Raw genomic sequence first — 21,636 nt, 5'->3', positions numbered from 1 at the left:
CAGTCAGAGGGAATTTGAAGGACTGAGGAAATGAGCTAACAGAAATTTTATCAATTTCAGCACATGGAAATGTAAAATCCTGAACCTTTAGGAGAATAGTCCCATGCACTAGTTCATGCTTGGGGTCAGCTGGTTAGAAAGCAGCTTTGTGGAAACAGAGCCAGGGGTGCTGATGGACATCAAGTTGAACATTAATCAGCAGTGTGCCCTTCCAGCAAAGGTAGTGAACAGCCTGCTGGGCTGCATTAGGAAGAGTATTGCAAGTTGAGGGAAATGATCCTTTGCCTTTACTCAGTGCTGTGGAGGACACACATATAATGCTGCTTCCAGTCACGGGCTCCCCATGGACATGTGGGAGCAAGTCCAGTGAAGGACCACAAACATGATTAAAGGACTGCAGCATCTCTTGTATGAGGACAGACTGACAGATGAAATTGTTTATCCTGGAGAAGAGAGGAGAAAGCTTGTACAATACATAAAACATATTTAAGAAAAAAATTATATCATGGAAAAGTGTCATTAAAAGTGAAGTGAATATTATTACTTGTGGAGCTTGAGGAGACCTAGTGAAGTTGAATCTCTGTTAGAGCTTCACTACTGAAAGTAGGAGGTGAAGCTGTATTCCTTGTTTCAGACACACTCAGAATGACCACTGGTAGCTGAGACAATTCAAGTCTTTCATCCAAACAGTTTTTATGGCTGTTGTGTTTTCTCTGTTGATGGAATCAGTTTCAGACTTTTCCATGATATGAACCACGATTTAAGAGATATTTGTATTATATTGTCTACCTCCCCGATGCCACCCCAAGTTGCATTTCCATTTGTGAACTCATTACAATTCAACCAGTCGGAGTGCGGAAACCCCTTGTAGCAAAATAGTTAACATTACTGCCACACAAGTCTCATAAATTCAAATGAGTAAGGTTATACAAAATGTAAAAAAAACCAGTATTCTTTCAAAAAAAGCAGATACTGTTTTCCAGCATTTTCTTACTTCTCAACTAAGTTTCAAGTGCTACAAAATTTCCTCCCACTTCTCTAAAAGCCCCATAATAACCTATATACACATTCTTTGCACTTGTGTTTATTTTTGATAAGTTTTATAGGTTTCTATTAAATTACTTGTGTCACTAGGCACTCACTGAAGTGTGCATAGGTTGTACAAATGAAGTATAAGAAACCTTCTGGCTCCTGGAACCAATAAGTTATCAGCTTCACAGATAACTTATTGGTTCTCTGTCTGATGAGAGGAAATAAAAGTTGCTTTTCATGGTTTAATGCTAGTAGTGTCTTCCAGGCTTTCTCCTCCTTTTAAAAAATCTGTTATTATAGTTGAGTGTCAAGAGAGTCTTGAAGAAAGAGCTGAAAAAGAAAAAAAGCAATCACAAACACCACAAAAATTCAGGACTGAAAATAACTTCTGGCTATGGGACTGAGGGACTGAGAGTAAAATATGTTATTTCTGGGTCTGAAAGTTGTGCTATGTGTCCTTTTCTATGTTTTTGTTAAATAAGTTTCTTCACATGTAAGTATTAAATTGTAATAATAACCCTAGGTTTATATTACTTTAGAACTTCAAAGCTGAGTGCTCTTAAGGTGTTTGAAAACCTGAAAAAGATAAATTCTGAGTATCAATATTTATTAACAAGTAATAGGCCATAAAATATATTATGATTTCTGAAATACTTGCTTTACTTTTCAAAAAAGCTTTTTTCTATCTAGTTTTCACCATAATCTCAGAATATGCCCATATAAGGTAGACTCAATGATAGGCTACTTAACTTCTGAATTGGAAATAGTCACAGTGCATCTTTAAAATCAAAATTTGTAGTAATACAAGAAGCTGTTAGTGGGAAAAGGTTGATTTGGGTCAACATTTTGAAGCTCTGATGTAGTAAAAAAAATCTGTCAGACAGTTTTGGTTCCGTCTTGACTTCAGGATCTTATTTTTTCTCACCTGTGTTTCATTAAATATCATCAATCATACAATAGGACTTGGGGGTATTGGTTGATGAGAAACTTAACATGAGCCAGCAGTGTGTGCTCGCAGCCCAGAAAGCCAATCGTATCCTGGGCTGCATCATATTTGAAAAGTCCAACATATTTGAAAAATCATGGCAGTCAGGTGAAGTTCCTGAAGACTGGAGAAAAGGGAAATATAACCCCCATTTTCAAGAAAGGGAAAATGGATGACCCGGGAAACTATAGACTACTCAGTCTCACCTCTGTGCCTGGCAAAATCTTGGAGCAGATTCTCCTGGAAGGCATGCTAAGGCACACGAAAATCAACAAGGTGCTTGGTGACAGCCAGCATGGCTTCACTAAGGGGAAATCCTGCCTGACCAATTTGGTGGCCTTCTATGATGGGGCTATGGAACTGATGGACAGGGGGAGAGCAGTTGATGTTATCTACCTGGACTTGTGCAAAGTGTTCAACACTGTCCCACAAGACATCCTTGTCTCTAAATTGGAAAGACATCAGTTTGATAGGTGGACCACTCAGTGGATAAAGAACTGGCTGGCTGGCTGCATGCAAAGAGTTGTGGTCAATGGCTCAATGTCCAGGTGGAGGCCAGTAACGAGTGGTGTCCCTCAGGAATCAGTGGTGGGACCGGTCTTGTTCAACGTCTTTGTTGTTGACATGGACAGAGGGATTGAGTGCACCCTCAGCAAGTTTGCTGATCGCACCAAGCTGTGTGGTTCAGTTGATACCCTGGAGGGAAGGAATGTCATCCAGAGGGACCTTGACACACTTGCAAGGTGGGCAGATGCCAACTGTATGAAATTTAGCCATGCCAAATGCAAGGTCCTATACCTGGGTTGGGGCAATCTCAGGCACAGCTACAGGCTGGGCAGAGAACAGATTCAGGGCAGCCCTGCGGAGAAGGACTTGGGAGTGTTGGTCAATGAGAAAATGAACATGAGCCAGCTTCAATGTGTGCTTGCAGCCAAGAAAGCCAACTGTATCCTGGGCTGCACCAAAAGGAGCCTGACCAGGAGGTCGAAGGTGATCCTGCCCCTTTACTCTGCTCTCATGAGACCTCATTTGGAGTATTGTGTGTGGTTCTGGTGTCCTCAACATAAAAAGGACATGGAAGTGTTGGAATAAATCCAGAGAGGGGCCACGAGGATGATCAGGGGGCTGGAGCACCTCCCTTACGAAGACAGGCTGAGAAAGGTGGGGCTGCTCATCTTGGAGTAGATTAGGCTGTATGGAGACCTCATAGCAGCCTTCCAGTATCTGAAGGGGCCTATAAGGATGCTGGGGAGGGACTCTTCATTAGGGACTGCAGTAATAAGACAAGGGGTAACGGGTTAAAACTTAAACAGGGGAAGTTTAGGTTGGATATAAGGAAGAAGTTCTTTACTGTAAGGTTGGTGAGGCACTGAAATGGATTGCCCAAGGAAGTTGTAAATGCTCTATCCCTGGTGGTGTCCAAGGCCAGGTTGGACAGAGCCTTGGGTGACATGGTTTAGTGTGAGGTGTCCCTGTCCATGGCAGGGGGGTTGGAACTACATGATCATAAGGTCTTTTCCAACCCTAAGTATTCTGTGAGTCTATGATTCTAAAAGGAGCATGACCAGCTGGTCAAAGGAGGTGATCCTGCCCCTCTATTCTGCTCTCGTGAGACCTCACCTGGAGTATTGTGTGCAGTTCTGGTTTCCTCAACATAAAAAGGACATGGAACTGTTGGAACAAGTCCAGAGAAGGGCCACGAGGATGATCAGGGGGCTGGAGCACCTCCTGTATGAAGATAGGCTGAGAAAGTTGGGGCTGTTCAGCCTGCAGAAGAGAAGGCTGCATGGAGACCTCATAAGCAGCCTTCTAATATCTGAAAGGGACCTATAAAGATGCTGGGGAAGGACTGTTCATCAGGGACTGCAGTAGTAGGACAAATGGTAATGGGCTCAAACTTAAACAGGGGAAGTTTACATTAGATATAAGGAAGTTCTTTACTGTAAGGGTGGTGAGGCACTGGAATGGGTTGCCCAGGGAAGCTGTGAATGCCCTGACGGTGTTCAAGGCCAGGTGGGACAGATACTTGGGTAGCATGGTTTAGTGCAAGGTGTCCCTGCTCACGTGGGTTGGAACTAGATAATTTTAAGGTCCTTTCCAACTCTAACTGTTCTATGATTCTATGTTCTTGCGCTGGATGAGAGCAGTCTGCCTTTTGGACCAATTGGTCTGCCCTCACCAATGAGGACTTGTTTCTCTTGAGCTATGCTTCTGCCACAGGAATGTGGTCTTTAATGAAATGGGGGGGGTCTTAAAGAATAGTTATGTTTATTGTAAGTCATTATGGTTTAGTCCAGCTTACATGTGTGTATTTGATTCAGATAACTTTGACTGACTCTGCTCTTTGCCGTTCAGTATGCCCACAAAATTTGGCAAAATGTGTGGGTTAAGAAGCTGTCAGAAATAAAATAGATAAAGGTGAGGTTTTTCTAATGCTGTCAATTTGAATAACAATACAGTTATACCATTCTTGCATCTGTAATTTTACAATTTTTTTTAATGGGATTAGAATCCTGCACAGTCTACTGTTTTACAAGAAGTTGCTCAAGTGTACACATCAAAATGAAGGAATGGTCACAAACTAGAATGTTAGAAACTTTGTGAAGCTTTATGAGCATTCTCCTGGAAACCATGCTAGGGCACATGAAAAATAACTAGGTGGTTGGTGAGAGCCAACATGGCTTCACCAACAGCAAATCATGCCTGAACAATTTGGTGGCCTTCTATGGTGGAGCTACAGAACTGACGGATGGAGGCAAAGGTTGGACAGAGCCTTGGGTGACATGGTCTAGTGTGAGGCTTCCCTGCCCATGCCGGAGGGTTGGAACTAGGTGATCTTAAGGTCTTTTCCTACCCTAACTATTCTATGATTCTATGAATAGGTGTATTTTTGAACTTTGAGGTGAATGTCAAAGAACAAGCAAATGTAATTTTTTTATGATTTTCTGAAGAAAACTCCCATTTACACTACTCTTAGTTTGAAAAGACTTATCAAGGTGGTAAAAATCTTCTCAGATCTGGGAAGGTCATGTGGTTTAAATTGCCAGCTAAATACAAAGAAGATGGGCTTTAGCTTGCATGTAGAGTGAACATAAAGCCTACATGCAAAAAGGAAGGAGATCCTAAATATAACTGCCTCAGACATTTAATTAGCATTTTCTTAGTGTTTGAAAGTGTGAAGGTAAAATCTTGGAGCATGAAGGACTCATAAAAAGATAACTAAGTGCAGCTTGATTAAAGATTGGCTGATACGCATCATAGATTGTGATCATCAAGAGGTAATTGTGTCAGAAGCAATCAAATGTATACAGGAAAAATCAAGACCTCTGTGGGTTACTGAAAAGCTGGAAAAAAGTTGTATGCCAGAATCACTGCTGTTACATACGGCTCTGTTTCAAGCAGGAAAGTTTATGGTTGCATAAAGCCTTGAGCCACCAGACTGATGGCTCGAGGAACTGGAATTGGAAACCAAATCAACCAGGGCTGCTGCTGGTTGAGCAGCTGCACCCTAGAGCACAGTTAGTGGCTAGTGGGAGAGGCAGGGCCTTGTAAAAGTACCCAGCACCTATGATACTACTGACTGTGTTTCAGAGGTGGTGATAGGTCTGAAGTTTGCCAGTTTGGAACAAGTGAAAATATGATCACACTCACACAACTAGCCATGAAGAAAAGGGGCAGGAAAATGCAAAACTACTTGCTGTAAGCTATGTTGTCATCTTTCCTTCTCATATTTTTCACTTGTGATGTAATCTTAGTTTCGTGCTGTTGATATTCAGCTATCTTTTTTGGCAATGAAGAAAACCTGCAAAACAGGAGGACGACTAAAAAGAGGTGAGACATGTTTCAAAAATAATTCAGTGTGTAACCACAATACTTCTTGAAACTGATACCTGATTTGCTCTTTAAAACCATAAATAAAATAGGCCTCAAGTATGCAAACAAAAAAGCACCCACCAAATATAGCTAGAATCTCGGTACTGTGTTTTCTCAGAGCCGGAGTAGGATGTGGTTTTCTCAAAGCTATGAGTAGGATGTGCTAGCTGATCAAGAGCAGATTGATGAGTAGGGCCCATTCAGATCCACTGCTTGTCAAATAATTTGAAGTAGGATGTGAAGTAGCTAAATGAGATCTTGGGCCCTGGTTTCTTGCATGTAAAACTAGATTTTTATTCATAGGCAAATAAAGGGGCATATAACACATTGTTAGCATTAACTGCTATATTAGGCTGCTCTTACAAGTTCTCAACAGTGGCACGTTGTTTTCCTATGTGTAGATGAAAAATTACATGATGCTTGTGATTTGCTCTGTCATCAGAAACACAGGCAAAACTAGACATCCTGATGTAGTTGTTCATCTTGTAACATCATTCCAATAAATACATTGTGGGTCTTGTTACCAGTTTCTCGAAAGCCAGAATATAGTAAAGATCAGCTATTAATTACCTGTAAAACTGGGTCAAAATCCAGACTACTGACTAATCTTTCTGCTTAAGTACAGATAAGCCTTTCAACTCAAGGCTGACAAACACGAATGCCTGGGGAATCATGAATCTAAAGATATAAAGGTTGGGACCTGCCAAAGGGTGTATTTACAAATCTGCATACTGTGTATGGGCAGACCTTATTGTCAGTCTTATTAAACTAAATATGCTAACTTCTGTAGAATATCTCCAGGTTTGCTTTGGTTTAATGCTGAATTTGTCTTCTTATTTGTACAAAAATAGAAAAATACCTAAATATGAGTTCAAGCAACTTATAAAAATATTTCTGTCCTCCATGTTAACCTAGTATGTTTCTTGAAAAAGTATATAAGTCTTTTCAAAGGAGAAATGTATCAAAATGTTTTACTGTATAGTGCTATATTGTTTTACATGAATCAATAAATTAATGAGGTAAAATGGTATGTTAGGTTAGGTTCCAGTTTCTGAGGTGTATTTTGGTTAGCGAGTAAAGAGGAATGAATAAAGAGCTTCTTCCCATTATGCATGGTATGTAAATGTATGTCTAAATGCAGCCTTCAAACTAGGAGTTCATATCTTCTCATTAAAGTTATCTTGTCATTTCTGGATATCCAGAGCTCAGGAAGAACTGTTTAAATGAATCAAGACATAGCCAAAATGGTAGAAAACCCAAACAATTGTAGCTTGTACTTCTTTCAAGGTTCCTTTTCATGATTTGAGTGGTTTTAATCCTTTTTTTCCTTTTTTCATGCTGTGTTTTTCAAGATCAGTTAGAAAGATAATTGTGCTTAAACATTAAAATTGGCTCTTAAAAAAATAATTCAGGAACTTTTGGTACTCAGTATGTCACTGAGCTGAATTCATTACTGTAATTTTTACACTCCATCAATGCAAGTCCATTGAGATTTCCATTCTAAAACTGGAGCAGTACGTCAGAATAGTAAGTCAGGTTTCTTGTAGCAAAATAATAAATGTCCAGTCAGAAGTCTCGGGAGAGCACAAGTTGAATGATCTTTAAATAATTCTTCCCATATATAGAACACACTTATAGCTCAGGGCTTCAGGGGTTTCCTTTCTCCTTACTTCACCTTATTTTTTTAAAACCTGGTACTGTAATCAGTTCAGTGAACAACTAAGTGCCAGGATGAAATTTATGACCTTTTTGATAGGACCTACATGTTTTGTTCTCCAAAGTGAATTTTTCTGGCAATGACTTTGCAGCATTTTTCCTTGACATCCTTCCGAAACACTAAAATCCATGTCTGAAGCTCGGCTGGTTTAGCTGGTTTCCATCTGCTCACCAGACCTTTTTTATTCCTTTTGTAATTTTTTTTTTTTTGCCAAGTCCCCTCTCCCCCCACCCCCCAAACTCTTTATTTTTTAATTTTCCTTTTTTTCCTCTGTTTTTGTAAAGCCTATAGTTCTAAAAGATTCTAATACATGCCAACTACACTATAAGTACTGGGCTGTGGAAAAAAAAAATATTGTATCTGAAACATCAAATTTATGCAAAACCTATCCTCCAAGATAATTCTTGGTCATGTTTACAAATCAGTGTTACTGTCAGGCAGGCTAGGAGTTACTTAGATATAGGCAGTGATCTTCTAAAAACTTGAAGCATGGAGCTTTGTGGGGAAGAGGGGAAAGGAATAAGGGTGTTCCATCAGACAAACAACCTTCACTTTGCTGCTCTGCCTTAAATTCTGCTCACTTTTCCAAGTCAACAGTTAAGCTTCTCAGAAAACAGTTCCTTAACAGTAACAAGGAAATGTGTTTGCAGCACTGCACTGAGATTGAATAGTGGCACCACCAGGGAGCAGATGAAAGCAATGAGAAAGAAGACCGATGGCCATCTACATGGCTGTCATTGACCTCAGCATTGTATTGTTGTGCCTTTGTTGATAAGAATGTGACCTACTCCTGCTGTGTTAACCCATTCCAGTCCTCCCTCCTATGTCTTCATTCATACGAGGATTACACCCACATCTGACTTTCCTTTTAGAACAATGTAACTGAAAGTTATCCTTATCAATTTTGATTTTTTTTTTTTTTTTTTTTTATTTGAGCAACACCGCTGTGACTTGCCAAGTGGCAATATTTCTGAAGCTGAAAGTCAAACTTCAAGTTTGAACATGGAGTAAAATTGTTATTATGGTCCCTATACCTGAGGTGGCAAATAGGCTTAAAAGATCATCTCAGCAAGATTTAATTAAAGGCTATAGATGAACAAATCAGTTGCACTTTATGATTCCTGTGCAGATGGCAAAAACATCAAGTTCATCTAGTGTACAGAAACACACCCAACAGATCTAATGAATATATAACTAGCTGCAGATGGAGAACTCTATATGTGACAATAGCATGGGGATATTTAAAATCCCCACGCATGTACATTTCTCTTAACTATAACTAATTAGTAAATAACAGTGGAGATGTATTTTGGAAGACTGACTGTAAGAAGAATAAAATAAATAAAAATCACATGGCTAGAGGGTCTGTTCTGCACCAGCAACATTAAAGGTCACATTCTTCATTTAATCTTTCTGAAAATGTTAAATAAATAGCTGAGCTGCCTCGACTATACTGTGTTTGTAGTAGTTTGGTTTCCATTCAGTATGTCATTTATCCTGTTGGACTGTGAAACTCTTTAGAGGAAAGACTTTGTTAGTTCTTGAGTATATATTTACGCGTTGCATGTTCTGTAACTAATCAAATATAAATACCTCTAAAATTCAGTGTTCTAGGGTGATTATTTTTATGCTTCAGGGTGCTTATGTCTTTTGTTTCTGGGACATAGCATGATCTTCCATCAGACTTGTCTAAATAAAAGGCATTGCTTACTTTAATCTGTACAGTTTTTGTGTATAAAGCAAATCAGAAGCTGTAGACTAGCAACCATGGAAACTGGAATCCTTTGACTATAAAAATGCCTAAGTATTGCCTACACAAGATTTAACACAAACAGGCTGTCAACATGCATGCTTATCCCCTGGCCTCTAGGTTGCAAGCAGTAATTTGGATTTCCAACAGTGTAATCGCCATTCATTCTATTAATACCTCCCTGCTATCCTACTTCATTCATAGTGCATACCTGTGAATTAAAGCTTTCAATTTGGCAAGTTGGAAATCTATTTACTCTCATAGAACAATATTTTCATCTTTAAATTGATAATGTAAGATTTAACACTACTTATTTTGAGTTTCCTAAACTCAGTCCTCGGAGATAGCCAAGGTGGCAGTCATCTTTTCCCCAAGAGCGAAAGATTTTCCTTTGGCTTTTTAGCAACACAGGAGAATATAGAGATTAAATTGCCAATATAGCACACTAGTGATAGTGATAACTAATGGTCTGTAGACTTCCAAAATTGCCCTTTTAGATGGAAGAAATTCAGAGACCGATTCTCTTCTCTGTTACTGTGTTTAAAGTTATGCTCTCTCTCTCTATGACATTTTCAGAAGGCTTTGGAAGGCAGTGGAAATACTTCTGCAAATCCTCCTGCAAATCCTCTCTCCCATTTTTTTTTTCTTCTTCAACTTATTTGACTGCACATCTTTAATCCAAACAAAAATTTAATTTTTAAACTGGATTCTCCCTTTATCTTCCAGGCTTTTCTGTGGTTTGTGTGTGTGGGTAACACTAAAAAGAGAAGAACAAAAAGGTAAAACAAGACTGATGGAACAGGCAGCATAGCATCCTTCCACTTGAGAACTTCTGGGTTAAAGGACTAAAAACTGGAGTTAGAGTGCATCTCTAATTCCTGCTTCTGCTTCTCAGCCTGTGATACAAGGCATATAAGAAAAAAAAAATAACCCCCAAAAGCCAAACTACTTTTAATCTTTGCTGCGACAATGTTTTGCTTCATGTGAGCAGAAATTCACTGGAGTAGGGACTAGTGCTGGAGCCCTCGGTTTTGGAGAATTTCTTGGTCTTCAAGGAATATTTGTTTATTTTATTAGGGACAGCATCATCTGAAAACACAGCAAACACCTCATGCAGAGAATGTCCTTAGCTGGCCTCATGTTAGGATGCTTACACAAAGGTAAGAACTCAGACCTCACGTTCAAATTTAGCCTGAGGAAGAGAGAGACATTTAAAACTTATATTAAAGAGGCTTCACAACTGGGCTTCAGTTTCTGTTCAAAGCTCGTTTCCCTGCCACTGTTTCTGCAGCCTATCGCTGGGAGCAGCAGGCTGGCCACAAACATTTGGGTCAGTACATGTGGCCCCAGGGATTTAAAAAAGAAAAAGAAGTTTCTAATGGTATCTTACTTTTTTTGGCATTCTTGCTGCCAACCTGGATGAGTTTGGGGAGTTGTCTAAGTCAGCTGCAGTGAAGGAAAGGGGATCTTTAGGAAAACCCATTCACAGAGTACTATTTCACTGGGTCGTGCAAGAAGACTATTGGCAGGGGGGAAGCTTGCATTCAGGTTTTTGGTAGGCAGAGTAGCTACTGTCTCACACAGGAGTATGGGAAAGAGAGAACATTTGTTCTTCTGGGCTTTTGACAAGAAAATAAAAGTCTTTTTAAATTTTTCTTTTTTCTGATAATGTTTCAGTTCCTACCAGACTACATTATTTGTGGATAGATTATTGAAAAAGTTGTCCATCCCTAGCTGCCAGTCTACTATCTTGTCTTTCTAGATATATACATGATTTTGATTTTCTCATAACATAGGTAATACTAGAAAAAGAGGATCCTAGGATTCTGTTTCTCCCCATCTCCCTGTTTCTAAACCCTTAGACTGACATTTGAGTCAATGTGCAGCCTACTGCACATGAACTATATTAAGTACATAGCTTCGGTAAAATGGCAATTTAATTAATCCTAAAAAGATCTAAAAACATGCAAATGAATCATTATCACAGTGAACAAAGCTAATCACAAAAACAATCCATTATAGTCAGTTGAGAAGTCCTTTTGTACCTGTGTATGTGAAAAAGTGAATATATCTGTTTGAAGACAGTAGTGTGAGACAGCCAAATCATAGATACAATTCCTGAATTTATTGCTGAACTAGAAGTCAAGCTGGCTGGCTGTGTTAGCTTTGCTGTCAGGAGGTGAACAGGAGGCATGTTGTTTCTTTAACAGGTCTGTAAAACCCCACTTTGGAGAGTTGTTCTTGACTTTGTTTTAATTGTCGTTAGTAAAATGCATCAGAGTACTGGGGCAACCTGTTTGAAGCCTGTCTGCTGAGGTAAGACAGTTATAAAATTCTATGGAACAAGAGCCAGAAGAAATGTTTATAACAAGGAATAAAGTTGATGGGAAATTGTAATTTACTGCACCAAAGTAATTAAAAAAAATATATAAAAGGAATGTGCACTTTAATGATTTAATTTGTTTATTTTCTGCAAGTGTAATAGTGTGGTGAAATAGAAGGGAAGCTCTGAAACTGAAGTGATATCCTTGTTTGACCATGTCCATCTTCAGTTTCACAACTGGGTAATTTATTTTCCCATATCTACTGTGTAAGGACAACATATTCTGTGTAAGAATTGAGGTTGTCCACACACGAGCAAAAGAGATGACAGGTAATTGACTGTAACACATTTGTTCCTGAAGTAAGAGTGAAAGATACCTTTTTCCCTGATTTTAATCCTGAATGATATGCCAAGATGATAAGAGCTAAGCAAAATTTCATGTTGAGAGAAGTGAAAGCATCACTGTTATTTTCTCTTGCACTGGGTGCAAGTGCCAAGGCACTGGCAGCAGGTGGTCTGCAGAGAGACCTCTGTGAGGAAAGGCTGGACACAGCTGGCTACAGCCGGCTGCAACAGAGCCCAGCAGCCAAGATGGCAGTGCCTCTGTGGTAACACATGTAAGAAAGGGCACAACTCTTCATGGCAGTGTGAGGAATGAAGGAAAAAGGTGTGAGAACCCTGCTTACACCAAGGTCAGTGCAGAAGGAGGGGCAGGAGGTGCTTCAGGCACCAGAGCAGAGGTTCCTCTGCAGCCTGTGGTGCAGAGCATGGTGAGGCAGGCTGTGCCCCTGCAGCACATGGAGGTCCATGGTAGAGCAGATTCCACTGCAACGTGGGGAGGACAGATACTAGAGCAGGGGACAAGCTTAGGGAAGAAGTAAGAGCAAATAGGAGTTGTTATGGACTGACTGCAGCCTGCCATATCCCACCCCGCTGTACTGCTCAGTGCAGGAAGGTGGAGTTGTCTGGAATGAAGGAGTAAAGCTGAGCCTGGGAGAAGACTTTTATCTTTTTTCGTTACTACCTAACTGTAATTTAATTGGCAGTAAATCACACAATCTTAGAATGGTTTGCATTGCAAGGAATCTTAAAGATCATCCAGTTCCAGCCCTCCTGCCAGGGGCAGGGACAATTTCCACTAGACCAGGTTGCTCAAGGTCCTATCCAACCTGGCCTTGAACACTGCCAGGGATGGGGCAGCCACAGCTTCTCTGGGCAACCTGTGCCAGTGCCTCGCCACTCTTACAGTAAAGAATTTCTTCCTTATATCCAACCTAAACCTCCCCTGTTTAAGTTTGAAACCACTGCCCCTTGTCATATCACTACAGTCCCTCAAATCAAATCTGATTTGCCTGCGGAAGTAACTACTAAATGGTCTCTCATGTCTTTATCTCAACCAATGTGATTTTTCATCCTATTATCTCCCTGTGTTCTGTTGAGGAGGGGAATGAGAGAGCTTTTTCGGAATACATTTCTTAGTCTAATCTTACAGAAGTTTGGTGGTGTTTTTTGTTTTTGTGTGTGTGTGTGCGCTGTTTTGGTTTTGGTTTTGTCTTTTCTTTTTTAAGTGACTTGAATATCTTCAGGTATTATTGAAACAGGCAGTTGTGTAGGTGTCCTACTGGCTTTCTTTTTCATGTGAATGCTATACTCAGTGACTGACAGCCTCTTTTACCATAGCCAAATGAATATTACATTATTCCATGAAAAATGAAAGAACCTCAGCAGGGAAATACAGAAATCTAAAGTTAGAATAACTTCTAAACCTGGTTTAAGTTCCTTTACATAAATTAATGTCTTAAAAGTCCCCAATGTTCTACAGGACAGGTGATTGCTGTTACGCCAGATTTGGCAGCCTACTCTTTGCTGACCTTTCAGCTGAACTAAAACTGGTTCTGTCATGTCCTCAGTTACATCCCTTAACATTAGATAAAAAGGAAAGTAGCTATTTCATGGATGTCAATGAAGATTAGCCAGAAGATAAAAAGGAGTATTTTAAATAATATCTTCCAGTTGCTTAAGGCAGTCTCCAGATAATTTCAAATATGATCTTAATACAAATGTTGACTTGAAGATATAATAAGCTCTTTTATAAAGGAGGTAGATGCACATTTATATTTTCAAAAAAAAAGAAGTAGCTTTTCATGATTTTATTAAAATGCGTCCCTCTAATTCTTTGAATCATCAAATTACATGGAATCTACCTACTTAGAAATGAAGTGAGCATTGGGCTGTTTAGGCAGGTTTCAGGCTTCAAGGTTCTTTTTTAAGTTTTAATAGAAAATCTGCCTGGACAAACATTTCTCATAAGTTTGGTTTTCTTTTTCCCCTACAATTAGAGATGCCTTTTAGGAAAAAAAAAACAAAAACCAAAAACCACAAAACCAAAAAACTCAGATTGGAAAGATTTTTTTTTTTTTCTTTTGGAATTCAAGCTACTCTAAAGGTTATTGGCCATGAATTCCATTTTAGTCTTAAAGCTTATGTAGGCAACAAGCTTCAAGGCTATTATGCTCCCTGCACCCAAGCAGTCAAAAAACAGAAAATGAGGTTAAGTGAAAATGATGATGCAGAGCTACTAATTAATTGAGAAGGATTCCAAAGCTATGGCAACATATAAAGCACAGACTGTGAATGGAAAAATACTTAGCAATTTTTCTGTCTTGATTTTATTTATCACTAAAGATCCTTTATCAAAACTGAAACTAAACCATATGGTTTAGTCTTCTTTATTCAGTTATATACTTTAAAACAGGGGCAGATTTAGAACTGAAATTGGCTTAAAATGCAGGACTTGCATTCTGTCTTTGAATGAAAGGTCAGGCTACAGGCAAGCAGATCTTTTTTCTGCCTTTTCCCATTATTCTGGTAGCTTGAGTAGATTGTGCTGGAAAATATCTTGTCTAATCATAATGCTTAGACTAATTTTGTTCAAACTGCTTAGAGAGAAAATGAACAACTACTGCTATTCTAGCACACTTGTAATAAGCCATATATCAAATCATATTTTCTGGGAACTTTTAAAAGGCTTATTCATTAGTACAGCCAGCTTCAGCTTGCAGTGACTCACAAATACATATACATATATGCATACATGTATTTGATAATCTGTTAATAAGGAAACAGAGAACTCATGCCAGAGAGAGTCAAAACAGAGTTTGCAGGGAACTGGAGTAAAGAGAGTCAAAAGAAGAGTCCCTGGAATACTATAGCAGTCTTATACCTGCATGTGGCAGCATCAGAGCACCAAATAAACATCAGGAAAGTAAAGTATAAACATAAGCAAAAGTCAGAACTTAATGGGTACATGGCTCATTTGTCTACTTTGTACTGGCAGCCTCAAGAGTGAACATTCTGCCATGGATCATCTGTTCATGATCTCTGCAGACAGCTCTCCTGTCATTAAGGAGCACCTGGGAGAGCTCTGTTAAGCACAGCACCAATAGCGCATCATCTGGGACTGCAGCTGTTATCCAGAGAGACGTCAGAAAGGAAGATAAAGGGAGGGGAGGAATAAATCAAAACCAGCCTGCTCATGGCACCATGGCACTTACCACATCATGCTCATTTCTCTTTGCTGCAAATTTTAACATCTATGGGAATGCAGAGGATTATCTGAAATACAAACATTCCTTATGGATGTTACCACAGGGAGATACATTCTAGAGTGTTCAGACTCTCTTATTTCAGTGAAGTAATTTAATTCAGTCTGTGTTGCAGCTGACAATGTCATGCTAATAGGATCAATAGAAAACTGTTTGGTTTAGCATGTGGGAACATTTATAAAGATACATTAGGCCAATAGCATGATTATGACCAACTGCTTTAATGCAGAGAAATTCTCATTCTTTCATTTTTTTTTCCACCTAACTGCTTACAGGAAGGCAAACTGTTTTCTGTATCGGCACCTAAATTGTGAAATGCACTGGGGGTTCACTTGGATAGGGACACAGATATAACTCAAGTGGGCTGGCTGAATTATTTCCTTTAGAAACTTCAAATTCTTCTATTTGGCAGAGTTATTTAAAATGGAGAGTCCTATTGGCAGGCTTTACACAGGAAAACTCCCCAGGCATCAGGAGAAGCCCTATGCACAGAAAACAGATTGAATATATTTATTCTTTGGTTTTTGGTTTGTATGGTTTTGTGTTTGGTTTTGGTTTTGGTTTTGTTTTTTTTAACTTGGCCTATTCAGTCCTTGGTAGGTTACTCTTTGTCAAAACTAAACACATTTTAGGATTCAAAATGCAATAAAATTCACCTACCTAATTTTAGACTTGGAACAGCACTTAATATTTCAGAGGAAATGGTAAGAAAACCCCTTTAATCAAGTGATCAGGTATGTTACTGAAAGTCGCAATTGTCTTGCCTCCACAGCATATTAAGTAATGCCTAATCAAACGTTATATTCATCATTTCTTCAGTATATTTCTTAGGGAACTTTGGCTGTAAGTTGAAGAAATCAGGTTTTATAATCAGTTTTACTTTATCCCTTGATGAAATAACATGAGTCAGATAAAGTCTTTCCAAAAGTGTAACTAATGTACCATGTACCATGTGCCATTTCATGAGTAGCTGCAGGTCTCTGGTAGTCTGACTGAGATTCTCAAAACTGTTATTATCTGCCATTTACTGTGGAGAACAAGCATAATTTAAATGTTTGAAATATATGATCAGCTGACTAATAGTGATAGAGGATATTGCTGCAAACAGCTAGATATTAGCAGATGTACTTTAGTTTCATAGTGCTATAATTACTTCCCATGTTGGGCAGGGAGGGCTGAAAGAGACATGTTGTTTGGAAGCATGTATTTAGAGATTGTGAATTATCTCCAAACAAATGTCACTGGATAAAACAGTGCTCATTATATATGCAAAAATATATAAACTTAAATATGTTCTGTTATCTCTAGAAAGTTAAAAAAAGTAATTTCAGTTCTCAAAAGATGAGAAAGTTATAAGTGGGCCAAGCTAGATATTAATTATATGGATGTTATTACATTATAAATGTTCTTACCTATGAATCCGATGAACATTCAGTCATAGTGATAGTGTGTGAAATTTCTGGGGTTTATGGTAGGAAAATGGCACAATCTTTTTTTCTCTTTTTGTTCCTAAAATGCAAATTGCTACAGGCCAGAGGGAAGGAATATGTATCTCAAATTATTTTGCAGTCTTTTTATACATACCAGTTTGGAAACCTGCTATGAGCAAAGAAACTGCCTGCAGTTATTTTTTGGGTTTTTTTGAGTATGTTCAGGAAAAGCAAGAATTGTGCACTATTTAAAAGAAAATGGTGCAGATGTCTGACACCATCACAAGCTTCTCTTTGTTAACAGAAACAATTAGCTTGACCCTAAATTTTAGCTAAGAGCCTAGTTTAGAAAAGGGAAGCTTCATTTTATTTGGTGCCCCTAGAGAAGAAATCTGGGATTCAAGGTGCACATGGAGGCATAACAAACTTGGGCTCTAGTGGATTATTGTGGAAAGTGTGTTCTAAAACCATTAATGCACCCCAACACTGCCAACAGCACTGTTTTGTGTAGGCTGAGTGATCTCTGACTTAAACATATCTGACATATGACACAGAACTTTAAGTCAAAAAGGTGATGATTCCCCCTAATATTCAGTTGAAAAATGCCTTATGCAATATACTTTTCACCTGTAAGTACATAAAGCAGAGTTGTAGACTGCTGGTTTATGCAATATGGGAGATTAAGTAGCATCTAGAGAGAAAAATTTAAAGAAATTAATACTCATGTAGTCAAATTCTAACTGTCTCACTCCACTGGATGATATTTTGTTTTATATAACTAGAAAGAACTAAAGGACAAACCATTCAGTTCATAACATTAGAACAGATCCAAATATCTTGAAGTTTTGGGCAGTAGATTATATAGAGATGACTGTGTTTTCTGCTTTGAATTATGTATTGTAAATCAGAGAAGTGTAAAAGGAAACAGGGCAATCAGGCAGAACAGGCACCCTGGTATTTTCAAGTAATTAAAAATCACTAAATTAGTGATCCACAGAACTAAAAGTCTATTTTTCAACTAAATTTTTCATTCTTAGCTGTAGATATTTGAACAAATTAATAAATGCTGTGTTCATGGGATAGATAGATGCCTTCTTACCTTTGCTACATAAGTGTCTGTTTTTGAAGAAGGCATTATTTGTCTGGCAAACTGGGTCTTGAATTACTTACTATTGAAAGCTATCGAAAGTAAAGTTAATCCAGTTTATCAACTCCAGGTTAATGGAAGTCTGACAGAAACAGCAGCTTCCTTAGTAACTCTTGCTCCTATTGTGTAATTAAAGCAGGAAACAGGCATACTGCTGCTTCTATACAATCACACCTAATGAAGGCTGGAATTGCTCACAGTTATTATTAAATAATCCATGTGGTTTTGCCCATACTGCATATCAGCTGCATGTATGGTTTTTGCACAGCTGTGTGCCAGCTTTCCCTTTCACTCTTAGATAATCAGAGAGGATTTTTTCTTTTTTTTTTATCCAGGTGTGATCCTTCTAAAATGGTTCTCTCACTGGGTTCTAAAGCAAATACTTCATTAAATCCATGATAAGCATGTTATCCTTCCTTCTTCCCCAGCTAGTTTAGGTCTTCTCAATTCTTTCAATTGATTGATTGCTGTCAGTTTGATTGACATTATAGAAACACTCTTTATGTCATTACAACTAAATTTAGAAGTCCTGTACACTTAGATCAATTTAATGTCAATGGGAGTTCATTATGCCTTCCATTATAATTCTCTTTACGATTACTGATGACTAGTGGGTTAATTAACCTAAAATAGTCCACATGGTATTTCTTGTTGAGCATGATATTCTACCAAGATTTGAGGAAAAAGAAAAGCAATATTTGATGTAGTGTTCCTGTACAAAAATATTGTAATTATGCCACTAGGTTGGTTCATGATCTATATTCAAGGGACAAGCTGCTACATTAGATTTGGTTAAGGCAAAGAATTTTTCCTGTAAGTTTTTATTTTACTGTGGTTTTTATTAGATTTTTTTTCAATGGGCTCTGTGTTACTACATAATTAATTTAGAAGGAATCTTGTGGATCTCATCTTCGGAGGAAATAGACCAGGACTGCGTGTATACAGTGCGTTGTGGAAGAAAATGAGAAATCTTACGAGTAGCACACTGGTGTGGTCAAAATGTATGAATGAGAATTTAAAGAGCAAAGCTGCCCTATCCCATCTCTTATGATGCAAGTATGAATAGCAGTATAAAACTCCAAAGTGAAGATAAAAAATAGTAACAAGATGTCAGTGTAAATACTGAAAGTTAGAATAATGATTAACATGGAGAGAAGTAGAGGTCTGATTAACAGCAGAAAAAAAGGGTGGAAACTTCCTAAAACCCATACACGACTAGTTCAGATATTACTGGAACTGATGTAAGTAGGTGCAGAAGTAAGTTAGATGAGGAAATGTCATGCTGAAATTAACATAAAGGAAGAAATTGAGAGCACATGCTGTATTTGGTAGTAGTGTTGGCCACAAAACAGATTATGGCCTGTCACCATTTAAAATTTGAAGTATGTATGTCTTACATATTAAAATAAAAATATACTGTTTATTTTATGCCAGTCTGCTTTTCCATTCCATTGCTGTAACTGAGAAATTGCAAGGGAAACCATTGTGGCATCAGTATATAGGGAAAGCATACCTGGTTGAAGCTCACACATTTTCTTGCTTGCAGAAACGTTGTTTGTTAGTACTTCAGAACCATTTTGCAAAGTATTCACATGCCAGTTTGGAAGTCTATAAATATTTTTATACTTGAACTTAGCCTCTTTGCGTGTTGTAGCTGTGATTTGCTGGAGAAAACAAGGCCCTAGTAGCCATACCACAATGTTCTGAAAGGGATGTTGACAGCTCCTGTGAAATGAAGTCAAAACAAGGTCTGAAGTCTGCATTGTAACCTTGTTGACATTCTGAAGCTAATTTAAATGTTTAGTGGTTGCCACACAAAAAAGATTTAGTGAGGGTTGAGAAGAAAGGTTAAGTCTTTTACAGTTCAGGAACAGAACTCTACAATTCATTTTCATGAGGATTCATAAGTAAGTCATTGTTAACACAGTTGAGCTTTCTGTGATTACCTATTGTACACTTGCTAGAGGAAAATAAATTTAAAAATTATCCATTTTCATAGAAACATAGAAGTATGATACATTTTTTTCTTAATTTTAAAATATTAATCTAAGACAATTTAGAGTCTACTAGCTCTAGATTGTTTTTATAGGGTTATCATATAATTAATGAAAATGTAAGAAAAAATCAGCCATTTAAAGATTTTTATTTGAGCACTGAACATATGTCAAAATTAGATTATGTATAACCATAGACCAACTATAACACACACTGTTTGCCCACAGTGTGGTGGGCATCATGGAAGGAAAAGATATTCTGGCATGAAGCCTGAGTTTAAAGAATAAAAGTCACAAGTTCTTAGGAAACTATTGTCATTAATTCCACTATTCATAGAAAACTGATTTATGCTTTATGAGAAGAAAAGCCCCTAGTTTATGTATTTCAAAAAGGAAAGTGCTTTTATTGGTTTACCTTATTTTCATTGGATAATTGCTGGGAGCTCCAGTCAGTGGGATTGGTTTACTGATAGAGTTGACCTAGATAGGCATTTCTGTACTGGTGTGTCCGTTAATTGGGTATACTAGGGCTGAAAAACTATTCAGATTTCAAATAAATAGTCTCCTTCTACCTACCTTTTATCAGGCATTTGTGTCTTGACCGCATATCCTATTTTTACACGGAATTAATTTGATTTGTATTATTGTTCTAATAGGCTGGGGCAGCAGTTTCAAGTGGTTGGGTTTGGTTGCTTTTTTTTTTTTTTTTGTTTTGTTTTTTTTTTTTTTGTTGTTGTTGTTTTTTTTTTTTTTTTTTTTTTTGTTTTTTTTTTTTGGGGGGGGGGGGTTGTTCCCCCCCCCCCCCCCCCGAAAAAAATAGGAAGTTTTAATGCTTTTTTTCAGAAGAAAATGAAAATGTTGCTCAAAATAATAATGATAATATAATTTTCAGTATTGCAATTTTGTATACTCACAATGGAAAGTTTCAAGCTGGTAGGCTACCTGCATGTGCATATACGTCATATACATTCCTGACGTGAAATAAAAGCAAATGTTTAGCTATTGCAAATTTCCTTTGGCATGCCAGTACTCAGTACCCAGGTTATTTCAAAGTCCTTAATTGTCTCTGGAATGTTTGATTTTACTTCATTCCTCCCCCATTTGTTTCTAAATAAGCTTTTTAAAAATATTGTGTCTATTTTTTGATCTTGGTTGTATCTTTTCCTATGCCAAAGTTTGCTCTCAAAAAAATGCCAGTAGTCCTACTCTCTTTTTGTGTTGTTTGACTCCTTCCTGGAATTCAATCCCTGTCTTTAATAAGAGGACACTGAGTCATGCATATATAAATTACCATGATGCAGAACTTCCCTTTCCTTGCTCCACAACCATAGGTAGTCAAATCTCAGGTCAAATAGTGATCTAGCATTTGTGTGGTGTTGTTGAACCTCATCTTTGCTCTATGTTTGCTCAGTAAGACAAGGGCACAGTACTGTGTATTACATGTTAAACAGTGTTCAGTGGGCCATAGTGACAAAATGTGCTGTAAAAGTGGAACACAGAAATTAGTGCTTAGCTGTAGTATGGATCTATGCAGTAAAACTCATCACTATGAATTCTCCTCAATACTCAGAAACTATGATCTGGGTGAAGCAACTTACTCATGTCTGGCTACTTAGAAAATAAATATCCACTGAAATACATGAGTGATCACTTCTGAGATTTCTTTTAAATTAATATTATAAGTACAGTAGACAAAGTAACTTAATGCACTTTCTGTGTAATTTCATCCCTTTTACCTTTCTTCCTCGTCATTAAGTTATAGAATGAGGAGTTTTTCCTA

This window comes from Pezoporus occidentalis, unplaced genomic scaffold (assembly GCF_034315485.1).
Source record: "Pezoporus occidentalis ecotype Australia unplaced genomic scaffold, CSIRO_AGI_Poc_V1 ctg4, whole genome shotgun sequence".
Classification (NCBI taxonomy): domain Eukaryota; kingdom Metazoa; phylum Chordata; class Aves; order Psittaciformes; family Psittacidae; genus Pezoporus; species Pezoporus occidentalis.
This window is presented reverse-complemented; position numbering follows the sequence as displayed.